Source organism: Herpailurus yagouaroundi, unplaced genomic scaffold, assembly GCF_014898765.1.
Source record: "Herpailurus yagouaroundi ecotype Mexico unplaced genomic scaffold, PumYag 28, whole genome shotgun sequence".
NCBI classification, from domain to species: Eukaryota; Metazoa; Chordata; class Mammalia; order Carnivora; family Felidae; genus Herpailurus; species Herpailurus yagouaroundi.
In genome coordinates, this window is record NW_024412376.1 from 159,420,888 (window position 1) to 159,433,267 (window position 12,380).

Sequence of the window (12,380 nt, forward strand, 5' to 3'; positions counted from 1 at the left end):
CCTTCCCTTCCCTTCCCTTCCCTTCCCTTCCCTTCCCTTCCCTTCCCATCTCTCTCTTCTCCTGTTTCCTTTTTTCTTCTTCCTTCCCCTTTATGAAGGCCTAAGCACTGTATTAGGTGCTGGTGATAAAGAGGAGAAGGTGACAAGATTGTTGCTCTCAAGTAATTCACACACATAAGAGCAGTTGTTGCAGTAAGTTACAAGATATTAAGAGAAATGCTCTAATAAACATTTGCCCAACTGCCATAGAAATAGAGGGGAAGTACCTAGCTGTAGCATCTTCAAGGAATCACATAAGAGACAGCATTTCTCGAATTGTTTGAGCTTTCCTATCTTGTGCCCAGGTCCTCATTTTGTTTTCTTGACTCTTAACTTTTAACCTGGAAGCTGGTCATTGGTTCTCTGGTTATACATTCTTGCTTCCTGGGTTGAGGCTCCCTTCTCGGCTGCAGTTTTAGCCTTTAAACTTGATGTATCGATAGATGGAGAGTGACATCCAGCTGAACCCACCTTCTGTTACAAGTGCAGTTGACCCTTGAACAACATGGGTTTGAACTATGCAGGTCTACTTATACGTGGATTTTTTTTCAATAAATATACTGGAAAATATTTAGGAGATTTGGAACAATTTGGAAAAACTCGCAGATGAATCATGTAGCCCAGAAATATTGAAAAAATAAGAAAAAGGTACGTCAGGAGTGCATAAAATAGATATAGATAATAGTCTGTTTTATCGTTTACTGCCATTACATTTACACAAATCTATTATAAAAAGTTAAAATTTATCAAAACTCAGCGCGCCTGGATGGCTCAGTCTGTTGAGCGTCCGACCCTTGATTTCGGCTCAGGTCATGATCCTACTGTCATGGGATGGGGCCCTGTGCTGGGCTCCATGCTGAGAGTGGATTCTCGTTCTTAATATTTTCTTTCTCTCTCTTTCTCTGCCCCTCCTCCTTGCTCACATGCATGTTCTCTCTCTAAAAATGAGATGAAATGAAATGAAATTTATCAAAACCTTCACACACTTACCATATGTGGTGCCATTTGCAGTAGAGAGAAATGTAAACAAACATACGGTATTAAACCATAAGTGCATAAAATTAACCATAGTACATACTGTGCTACTGTGACAATTTTCTAGCCACCTGCTGTTGCTATTGTGGTGAGCTCACATGTTGGGAACATCTGCTTAAAACACCTGTGACACTAATCGCCTCCACGTGAGCAGTTCCTCTCTCCAGTAAATTGTGCATGGTGATAAAAAGTGGTTCTCGCTATTAGTAAATGTTGGAGGAGTCAAAAGTTATGCATGGCTTTTTGATAGCAACGGGGTCAGCACCTCTAATCCCGGTGTTGCTCATGGTCAAGTGTCCACGGTTCTGTAAGCAGTTCCTAACTGGTCCTGACTTGACCGGCGGGGTGCACACAGGTTCTACCTTGGTCTGGGGAAGGCTTTGTGGAGGTGAGTGTTGAAGGAAGGGTAGGAAAAAGCCTGGCAATCAAGGCAAAGTTCTGACTCCACTTTTGGGTGTAACAGGAACACAGCACATTTCTTCTCCAGTACAGCTTCTCCTGGCCAGTTGCTGGGGAGACGGATGAGGGGGAAGGCACTGATTAAAGTTGTAAGAAGGTAAAACAGTATAATCTGGTAGGTTTTAGGCTAAGTATAGCAGGGTGCTCAGAAAGGTGCCTAAGATCTTTCCTGTTTGTGAGGAGGTCACAACTCAGTGGCAGGAACAGACATGGAGATCCTGTGACCTGTGTTGCCTATGGTACTAGAGGCATTTATATGATGCCTGGGGTCACAGCGAAAGGAAGGACAAGTTCTCCCAGGGAAATCGGAGGATAGGAAGGAGATGATAATTCAGTTGGACATTGAGGGATAAGAAAAAGTCCACCAGCTGGAGATGGGATGAATTCCAGGCAGAGAAAAGGGGAGGTGCAAGGTACAGAGCCAGGGAGAGGCATGTATTCTAGGACTGGTGGGAAGCTGAGATGATGGGGCCAGGAAGGGGATGCAGATAGGAAGGGAGTTTGGACCAAATTGTGTAGGAACTTGAGTACCATGGTTGGGAATTTTGGCTTGAGGCCAATTGTAGAAAATGGTCAGCCCGATAAGCCTCTAAGCCAGATGTGGGTATTATGTGTCTCTGATACCTCTCCCTGTTGGATTCCTAGAGTAGGACACAGGCAGAAATTGCCCTCCTACCACGTGTGGACTTGTGTCAAGAGGTAGCACAGTTTGTTTAATGAATAAAGAAATTTACCAATTGACCATTCAACTCTGGGAAAATAAAATTTTGTTTTTCTTTTGTTTACAGCTTGAAGTTGCTTTGCATTATTATGTATTTGTTTCAAGTATGTTCAGTTTTCCTATTTTGGGAGGTTATTCCTGACCTTCCTCCCTCCTTCCTTCTCTCCCTTTCCTTCCTTCCTTCCTTCCTTCCTTCCTTCCTTCCTTCCTTCCTTCCTTTGTTCCTTCAATGTTCTCTCCCTTCTTTCCTTTCTTTAGTCTATAAACTTTCATTAAATACTTATTATGTATGTTTTCAGTGTTACCCAGGACACATGGTATTGGGGGAAAAGCATGGGTTTTGGGATCAGACGTGCCTGGGTTTGTATCTTTGCTCCTTTACCTTTCAGCAGTCATTTCATCTTTTCTAATCTTCACTTTCCTGATCTGTAACGTGTAACTAATAATATTTTATTTTAGGCTTTGTTGGGAAAGTTGAGAATTAGAGATACTTGGTGAATCCTGAATAAATTGAGCAAATAATGAAAAAGTGTTTTTAGACCAACAGTTTTGAATGATGTGAATTGGAAAGAATTTTTTTTTTTTTTTTTTTTAGGATCAGCTGTTCAAGGTATTCTATACGTGGTAAAACATCAGTCTGTTTAAATGCTAGTTCAATTTTTTATTTTTATTTTTTAGAGAGAAAGAGAGTGAATGAGGGAGAGGGGTAGAGGAAGAGAGAGAGAATCTCAAGCACACTCCATGCTTGGTGTGGAACCCAACACAGGACTCCATCCCACAGCCCTGGGATCATGACCTGAGCTGAATTCAAGAGTCAGATGCTCAACCAACTGAGCCACCCAGGTGCCCCCTATATGCTAGTTCAATTAAATAAAAGAATGAATGAAGAGAACCTAGAATGGTGCCTGGTGCACAGTCAGTATTCATCAGATTCTTTTATTACATAATTATCCATAGTTGCAGAATAGCTTACTTTTGGTCTCATGAAAATTGTAAGATAGTAAGTTATCTCTTAAACTTTTTTCCTCCAAAAATGTGCTTGCCAGAAACTGGTCTTGTTTGATCTTGAAGTCAACTCAATGCACATAAAGAGAGAGGGACTGTGTCAGAAAGACAATGGGAGCAAAAGAGCTGTCTGTGATGGTTTGAATGATTGTTCTGCAATATTCACTTTTCTCCCCCTCCCACTATGGGCAGAGTAGACTTATTAGTCCCTTGGATTTTGAGCTTGGCCGTGTGGCATATTTTGGCCAATAGAATGTTAGAGGATGAAATATAGTCACCATGAGAAGAATATGTCCCATGTGCATGAGAGATGGGGAGTAGGCCTGATCCTTATGTAAATATTACCTGCAGTCAAATCCAATTCCCCCACAACACAAAGCAGAATTCTTCCAGCTGTGGACCCATGAGCACGAGGATACATGCTTATTGATGGTAGCCACTTACTTTTGGGCTGGCTTGTGAGGCATTGTTACTGAGGAAATAGTTGCCTAATACACTGTGTATACATCCTTTTTATCTATTGGTCTGGACCCTGTACCTCTGCATCTAAATGTTCTTACTCAACCTTATATCATGCCATGCCCATTGCTCGACTTTTGTAGGCAAATTTTTATAGTTTCATATTGATCTGAGTAGACCGAACTCTTCAGTTTTAAAGGTAGAAGGTCATGACCATAATGTCATTTATTCTGGTTTCACCATTTTGCAGATGAAGAAGTCAAGAGAGGAAGCAATTCTCACTGTTCTTAGAGGAACTGAGAGGAAATGCAGGCATCCTGATTTGTCCTTATGTGCATCTTTTCTTTCTGCAAAATAACTTTTAATCCCGTGAATTGGATGTTTCAAGATACTGTAAACCTGTTTTAGTAACAGAGAAAGGGTTGATGTGCAGATATGAAGGGAAGGTGAAGGCATCAGCCTAGTGGTGCTGAGGGAAGCTGAAATCGATAGGTTGGTCCGGCATTTGCCATGGCCAGACATAAAGGCTCTTCTGAAGTGTGCAATCATTGGACTTGTTCAAAGAATTTCTCTGGGAAGAAAGGGATGAAATTAAGCCATGGAGAGTTTTGGCCAAGTCATGAAAAAACATTTTCCAAAAGAGCTGTTAATTTGATGGTGGAATGAGTCATGGCCCATGGGCAGGGCTGAAAATCCCATCAGCTGAATTACTCAAAACTTAACTAGACAATAAAAAAATGTATGGTCGAGACAAACATCCCTTGCAGGGTTAGGCCAAAGAGACTGGCTGTGTCCCTGTTTGAACTTTTCCTTTGTATTTTCAGGCCAAATCTACATGGAAAATTACCTGGTACCTCAAATCACGAGAATGTTGGGGCCAAATTTTGTCAATACAGAAGACTTTTCCCATTTCACTTGTCTTCAGGGTCAAGTTCATTGAATGGTGACCAAACTTTCAATATTGTTACTGTGGCAGGCCTGGTGCTTACTGGTTGGGGGGTGGAAAATCAAGTTTCTCAGTGAAACTAAATCTTGAATTTCACAATTTATAGAATAATATGGTACTGTTTAATAATAGTGATATCCCAATGGATCTTGCTAACTACAAGAGTATATGGCAGTATGGTTTTAAAAATAGAATCCTGGGGACACCTGGGTGGCTCAGTTGGTTAAGCCTCCAGTTTCACTCAGGTCATGATCTCGTGGTTCATGAGTTCGAGCCCCACATCGGGGTCAGTGCTGACAGCTCAGAGCCTGGAGTCTGCTTCAGATTCTGTGTCTCCCTCTCTCTCTGCCCCTCCCCCACTCATGCTCTGTCTCTCTCTGTCTCAAAAATAAACACTAAAAAAAAATTTTAAAAATAGTATCCTGGTTTTAAAAGCATTCATCTTTAAATATACTGTGGTCCTTCCATTATTTCATCTAAAGTATCAACACTGGAATCCAAAGTGTGAGTGTGGGTTTTCCCATGTCATCAGGCAATTCTCTGACCCCAGGTGGGTGTCTTACAATTCAACCCAATTCCAGTACTATCTACCTGGAGATAGCATTGGATTCCCCCGGGTGAGGGCTCAGCCCCACAAGACGGTCTCCACTGAGATGCCGGTCACAAATCCAGGCTGTCACCTCTGTTTCTGACTGCCTGGCTGCGAATCAGAGGTTTCATGACCCCCTCCTTGGGCTCGATTAATTTGCTAGGCTGGCTCACAGGACTCAGGAACCCTGTTTCCTCACTAGATCACTGGTTTATGACAAAGGATATGAATCAAACAGCCAGATGAAGAGGTACATAGGGTGAGGTTTTCAACAAAAGAGCTTCTGTCCTCGTGGAGTTTGGGGCCTGGCATGAAGGCACGTGATGCATCCTGGTTCACCAGTCTGGAAACTCTTCAAACCCATTCCTTTTGGTTTTTGATGGAAGCCTCATCACATAGGCACAATTGATTAGATCTTTGGCCCTTGGTGATCAATTCAACCTCCAGCCCTCCTCCCCTCCCTGGAGGTCAAGGTGGGTACGAATGCAAATTCCAAGCCTGGAGTCACTTATTAACATAACGAAAGGCCCCTTTATCGCTGTCATCACTTAGGGAATTCCCAGCGCTTTAGGATCTCTATGCCAGAAATGGGAATGAAGACCAAATATATATTTCTTTTTTTTTTTTTTTTTTAATTTTTTTTTTCAACGTTTATTTATTTTTTTGGGGACAGAGAGAGACAGAGCATGAACGGGGGAGGGGCAGAGAGAGAGGGAGACACAGAATCGGAAACAGGCTCCAGGCTCCGAGCCATCAGCCCAGAGCCCGACGCGGGGCTCGAACTCACGGACCGCAAGATCGTGACCTGGCTGAAGTCGGACGCTTAACCGACTGCGCCACCCAGGCGCCCCTAACAAATATATATTTCTTATAATAAATCACAATATTACACCCTCCTGAATTTTTGTTTTAAAAGAAAAAAAAAAATGAGATGTGTCTCCACATGTTGGGTGAGTAGCCAGCATGGCTTCACTTCTCATCTGGAGCCTAAGTCCATGGGGAGGCCCTTCTTGGGCCCCGATTCAGGGCCCGGGCAGAAACTCGCAGACTCCAGTTCTTTTCAGAGGATTTCCTTCGCCCTGTCACTGTGCCTTGACTGATGTTATTGTTTTCTTAACCTCCATCTTCTTCGTTAGTTAGTAAGCTCTTCACTTAATGTCTTTGATTCAGTGAGCGAATCACTGAGTAATCAGACCCAGGACGGGTGCTCGGGTTCTCGTGATTCTTTCTTCCGGAGGCCTCGGTTCATACAACTTCTTGTATCTCTTGTGAAATGCCTCTTCAGGGACCTTTAGCTTTCCTCTTGTGGCCCTGAAGACTTGTCATGCTATGGGCTCCTCCTACCCATCCAGACTCTTCCCTTTCTCCCTAGACATTTTGTTTCCAGTCTGGAACTCAACTTTCCATTCACCACTGGGCTTCTTCCATTTTTCTAACAGAAAGCTCGATTTTTTCCTTCTTTTCCTACATTGCTCATGTTTCTCTTCAGGTTTGTGTTATGTTAAAAAAAAAATCAAGCAAGTCAACTTAAAGATTTAATTGGCTTTATTAAGCGATTCATGAATCAAGCAGCATTCTATCCAGCAAATAGAGAGATGCTCTAAGGAGTTGTACAAAATGGAAGGTTCTTATAGGCAGGAGGGTCGGGCAACGATGTTACCAACAAAAGAAAAGAAAGGATTGTCTCAGGGTAGGTCATCTTTTTGGGGGGAATAGAAGGGCAGGGTTTGTAACATGGAGATGACCTCACTAGTGCTGATCAGGAAATTTCAGGTTAAATATTAAAAGGTCACATTCCTGGGAATGGTTGAAACTATAAGTAAGTCTTGATTTTCTGGGGAGCAAATGAGCCCCATTTGGGGCCTGTTGTTTCTTTCTTTTTTAATAGTTTCCCGTGGTGGCTATAACAAATTACCTCGATCTTGGTGTCTTAAAACTGTAACAGAGACCTATTTATTCTCTCACCATTCTGGAGACCAGAAATCTGAAATCAGGGTCTCCACAGGGCCATCTTCCTTCTGGAGGTTCTAGGGAATAATCCATTTCTTGTCTCTTCTGGCTTTTGGTATTGTTGATATTCCTTGGTTTGTAGCCAAATCTCTCTGCTCTGTCTTCACATCATCATCTCGGTGTGTCTTCTCCTTTGTAGGCCAATCTTAGGAGGATATTTGTCATCAGATAAGGGCCCACTTCAGTTGACACATAAAATTAATCATTATAGTCACATAGAATCACTTCTGCTTCATTCTGTTGGTCAAAGCTCATTACCATCGAAGATTCAAAGGAAGTGGATAGAGACTCCATTTCTTTCAGAGTCTGTGTACCTTACCACAGAGAGGCAACCATGTCCCTGTGAAATATGCATGACTGGATCCTACCTCATGTCCATTGATTTGGAATTGACAAAGTAGGGCAAAGGAATCTACAAGTTTACAAAACTTTCTCATAGTTTATGATCCCAACCATAGTTTAAGGGCCCGTGTTCTGGACAATGGGAAATAATCTTCCTGTTGGTTTTGCCTTCTTTCCCAACACGGATTTTTTTCTTTAGGATTTAGACCCTTGTATCCAGCTTCATTGTCTCTGCCTTTGCATTTATTCTCTGCTTTTCTAGTTCTATCTCAGTATTGTCATCTTGAAACAAGTCCACTGCATTACATGAAATTATGGCACTTTTTCTTATTTTATTTATTTATTCTGTTTGGTCCTTTTCTTTTTAATCTTGAAGGTGTGCTATTTTATTTTATTTTATTTTATGTTTTTAAATTTATTTTTAAAAAAAATTTAATGTTTATTTATTTTTCAGAGACAGACAAAGCACAAGCAAGGGAGGGGCAGAGAGAGAGAGGGAGACACAGAATCGGAAGCAGGCTCCAGGCTCTGAGCTATCAGCACAGAGCCTGATGCAGGGCTCGAACCCACAAACGGCGAGCCAGAGTTGGACACTTAACTGACTGAGCCACATAGGCACCCCTAATTTATTTTATTTTTAAGATATATTTTTACTTTTCAAATAATTTTACTTTTATAGGAAAGTTGCAAAAATATAGAGAGTGCCCATATGCTCTTTACCTATTTCCCCCTATCTTGAATAGGTAGGCATGGTATATTTGTTGAATAAATTCACATTGTACCATTCTAGTCACTAAACCACAGACCTTATTTGGAATTAACTAGTTTTCCCATAGGGTCTTGGCCCCCCCCCCCCCACCACCCATATTATAAGATTGAATCCAGGAAGTTGCTTGATTTAATTGTGATATCTCCTTAGTCTCTGTGACAATCTCTCACTTCCTGCTTTTTAGGATCTTGATAAGTTGGAAGATGACTGGTCGAGTATTTTATAGAATGGCCCTCAGGATTTGTCTGATGTGTTTCCTTTTGTGAATGATTATATTGAGATTTTTGCGTTTGCGGAGGGGTAAAGCACCCTTCTAATCATGTCATGTCAGGGAGGACATGAGGACAGCATGAGTTAACCTTTGGATATTAACATTCATCACTTGATCGCAGTAATATCCTCTAGGTTTCCCCACTATAATATTGCCCTTATCCCTCCCCACACTGTTCATTGGAAGCTAGTCACCAAGTTCTGCCACTCTCAAGGGGAGGGAAGTTAAGCCCCACTTCCTGGACAGGGAAGTGTCAACATGTATGACTGCGAATCTTCTGTAGGGAAGATTCCAAATAATGTATATTTGGTCTTTTAAATCAAGGAATGTTCAAAGTAAAGAATGTCCATTGAATAAAATGGAGAATCATAATATCACTGCTCAGGAAAAAATGAGTTCTGCTTCCTCCAGTTGTATTCAATTATGAGTCTTTTTTTTTTTTTTTTTTTAAACTACGTCTACAGTGTGGGCACTATCTTTGGGATCTATCAAAATATCATATAAAGATTATTGCCTGGATTTGGAGGGTCCCTAACTCAGCTGGCTACATCAGAGTTTTAAAAAATCAAGTGAAAAACACATGCCATGAAAAGTACAATTGCCAGCGTTTCCGTGGCAACCGGAGTACAAAGGGGCTGTTTGCCTAGAGAGGTCTGTTTATTTTATTTTATTTTTCTAAAACTATCAAGAACAACCCTTTGAGATGTGACATTCTGTTTTCACAAGCACACTCAAGGTGTCAGACAGAGCCCAATTTTATATTCCTTGAAAATAGAGCACGCTGTACTGTTTGTCGGACTTTTCAACATGTCACTTTCAACCAATTTTATGTACAAATGGGTTACAGTCCCATGAAAATATTCAGAAAAAGAGGAAACTGTTTCAAAAAGGAGTATTAAGTATTATTACATTGAAAGCCATTCATAGTGGGAAACCTTCCCACCCAACCTCCATCTTTTAGAGGAACGGGGAACCAGAGTATTTCTCTAACATGGGAAAGTCTCATCTTTACCAACTAGAGGTCTGAGGGGAGCTCGCTTAAGTTGGCGGTTTATCTCCCCTCCTCTGAAATCATGCTCGCTTTGGTGACATGATCTTGGAGTCGCTTTCAAAGGCACTCTTAGTCCCCTGCCCTAGGAGACACTTATTTCATTTCTGTCTCCAATATGGCTCCAGGATTCACATGCTTATCCCCAAACCAGGTCTTCAGACCTGCAGAGAATTTATTATATAAGATTTATTGAGAAATGTTGGATTACAGGATATTCCAGGAGTCATTTCCATCTTTAAAAGAATATATTCATTTAGAGTACTGAAGCCTGGCTTCTTAGATCTGTCACTTAAAAATATGCCCCTCTCACACCGATGCAGCTTTGATGCAACCATGTCTGAACAGCAGCCTTTCGAGGTTGTGTCAAGACAAGAAGTAGGGATAATTTAAGGTGACAGGGCCAATTTTAAAACAGAGGCCCAGTGTTCCTTATTTTGGGGACTGGGCTCAAACTGAGTTACTTTATGCCATTGAGAACTTCTTAGAGAGTTTCTCAAGTTTTACTCTCTACTCCCAAGAAAATGAGGCTTTCCACCAACAGCACAGATGAAATGTTTGCCCAGAGAAGATTTCAGGGACTTGAAATTGAGAGACATTAGATGAATTAAGAGTTTTGTTGATTCCCCAGAGCTTTTCCTTTGACAACCTTTTTTAGCATTGAACATCTTTATACTTGTATATTCTGTACACAAATATTTTGTATGTCAGAAATGAAATGCCTTTAAGATTTCATCTCGATGTTGTTTTGAAGTGGAAATAAGAAGTGGCCAAACCTTCAGAATTTATGAGCCAGGTGGTGGATGCATTCTTCCTGTCCAGTGCGTATTTCCCTTGTTTGACCTTCCAGGCATGTAACCCCCTGTTAGAGTGTCTTGAATGGGGCCCTCCCTCCCCCCCCAAAAGCTATATTTAAGTCTTAACTCCCAGGACCTGTGAATGTGACCTGATTTGGAAAAAGGAACTTTGCAGGTGTAATTCAGCCGAGGATCTCGAGATCAGATCATCCTGGATCTGGGGAGGATGCTAGGTCCAGGGACACATGTCCTTGGGAGAGACTGAAGAGGAGAAGACGCAGACACAGAAGAGAAGGCCAAGTGAAGGCCGAGGGGGAGATGGATGTCAAGATTGGAGTTATGCTCCCGCAAGCCGAGGAACACCTGGAATCACCAGAAGAGACGAGAACTCCTTCAGAACCTCTAGAAGAGGCAGCTTATGCCAACACTTTGCTTTCGGACTTCTGGCCTCCAGAGCTGGAGATAACACATTTCAAATGTTTCATTGCCCTCTTCTGGGGTTTGTCTGGCTGCCCCTGGAACCTAATGTACCTGTGTTCTCTGTATCATCCTTATCATCCTTGCTCCTTGGGAAACCTGTTTTATTCATTAACTTTCATTTACATACTGTAGTCTAGGCCCTGGAAATATAAAAAACCAATAGGGTGAGTCAGTGCCTTTGAGGAGTTTACAGTCTGGGGGTGGTTGGAGGGGAAGGTGGGTCTTTAGCAGCCTCGATTGGCAATAGCAGACACTCGTATCCCTGGGTTAACCCAGGCTCACACCTCTGTGAGCCCGTGGCGAGGCTTCTCAGCCGCGGTGCTATTTTGACATTTGGGATGGATAAATCTTTGTTGCTGGACTTCTCTATGCATCGCAGGATATTGAGCAACATGCCTGGCCTCTACCCACTAGATGCCAGTAGCAAGTCACCCCCCCTCTCCATTGTGACAATCTAAAATGTGTCCAGATATGGCCAAATATGTATCTTCTGGGGGAGCAAAGTCGCACCCGGTTGAGAACCATGGGTGTGTGGCATTTCTCTGCCCGGAACGCTGTTGCCCTTGAGTACCTGGTTTAACCTTTGATATCTTCCTTGATTCTCAAATCTGTGCATTTCCCCTGTATTCCTATGGCACTCTGCACAACCCTTGCTTAAAGCAGTGATCTTACCTTACTTCATTTTTCTGTCTAAACCTCTGCCTTCTTATTCTTGAGGTTTTCCAAGAAGAGATGTGTTTTTGCATGTCTGTTCCCCCCCCCCCCCCCCGCCCCAGCCCCACACCTAATGTTTGTTATAATAAGGAAAGACCTCCTGGGGGGGGGGTCACACTGTGAGGCCCCCAAAGGAGGCAGATGTGCATGGCCCAGCAAATGTTTTATTACCAGAAAGGGCTTTGTCCACATACCTCAGTACAGGCTCCTGAAGAGCTGGACTGGGCCTTCTGTCGACCACAAGGGCTTCTTTTGTGCCCTAGGCCTGAAGTTGGCAATTTGAGCAGTGTGGGCAGCTTCTGAGACCCCCTTCCCACAGACAGACACCCCCATGCTTGATCTGTGGCTCATCAGTCCCTTGAGATGGTCCTCAAAGAAAGGGTCTCATGGTCATTGACATTTAGGAAACCTTGCCTCTTGTTTTCCCTCTCAGAAATTCACAGCGCACATTAGTAAAGATGAGAGATGGAGGTAGAACTTGTTTCACATTATTCAGATCACTGTTTTCTAGACTCACGGGACCACTGAACCTAAAGCATCTACGAAATCTGCAATCTCATGACCTGTATTCTAGGAAATGCTAACTTAAACTCACAGCCTAATACCCTCCATTGGAGGCAGCACTTACACACTGACCCACTTTGTTTTTAGTTTGTTTGTGTTTAGATTTAAATTAGTATCTAAACATTGGGAGAT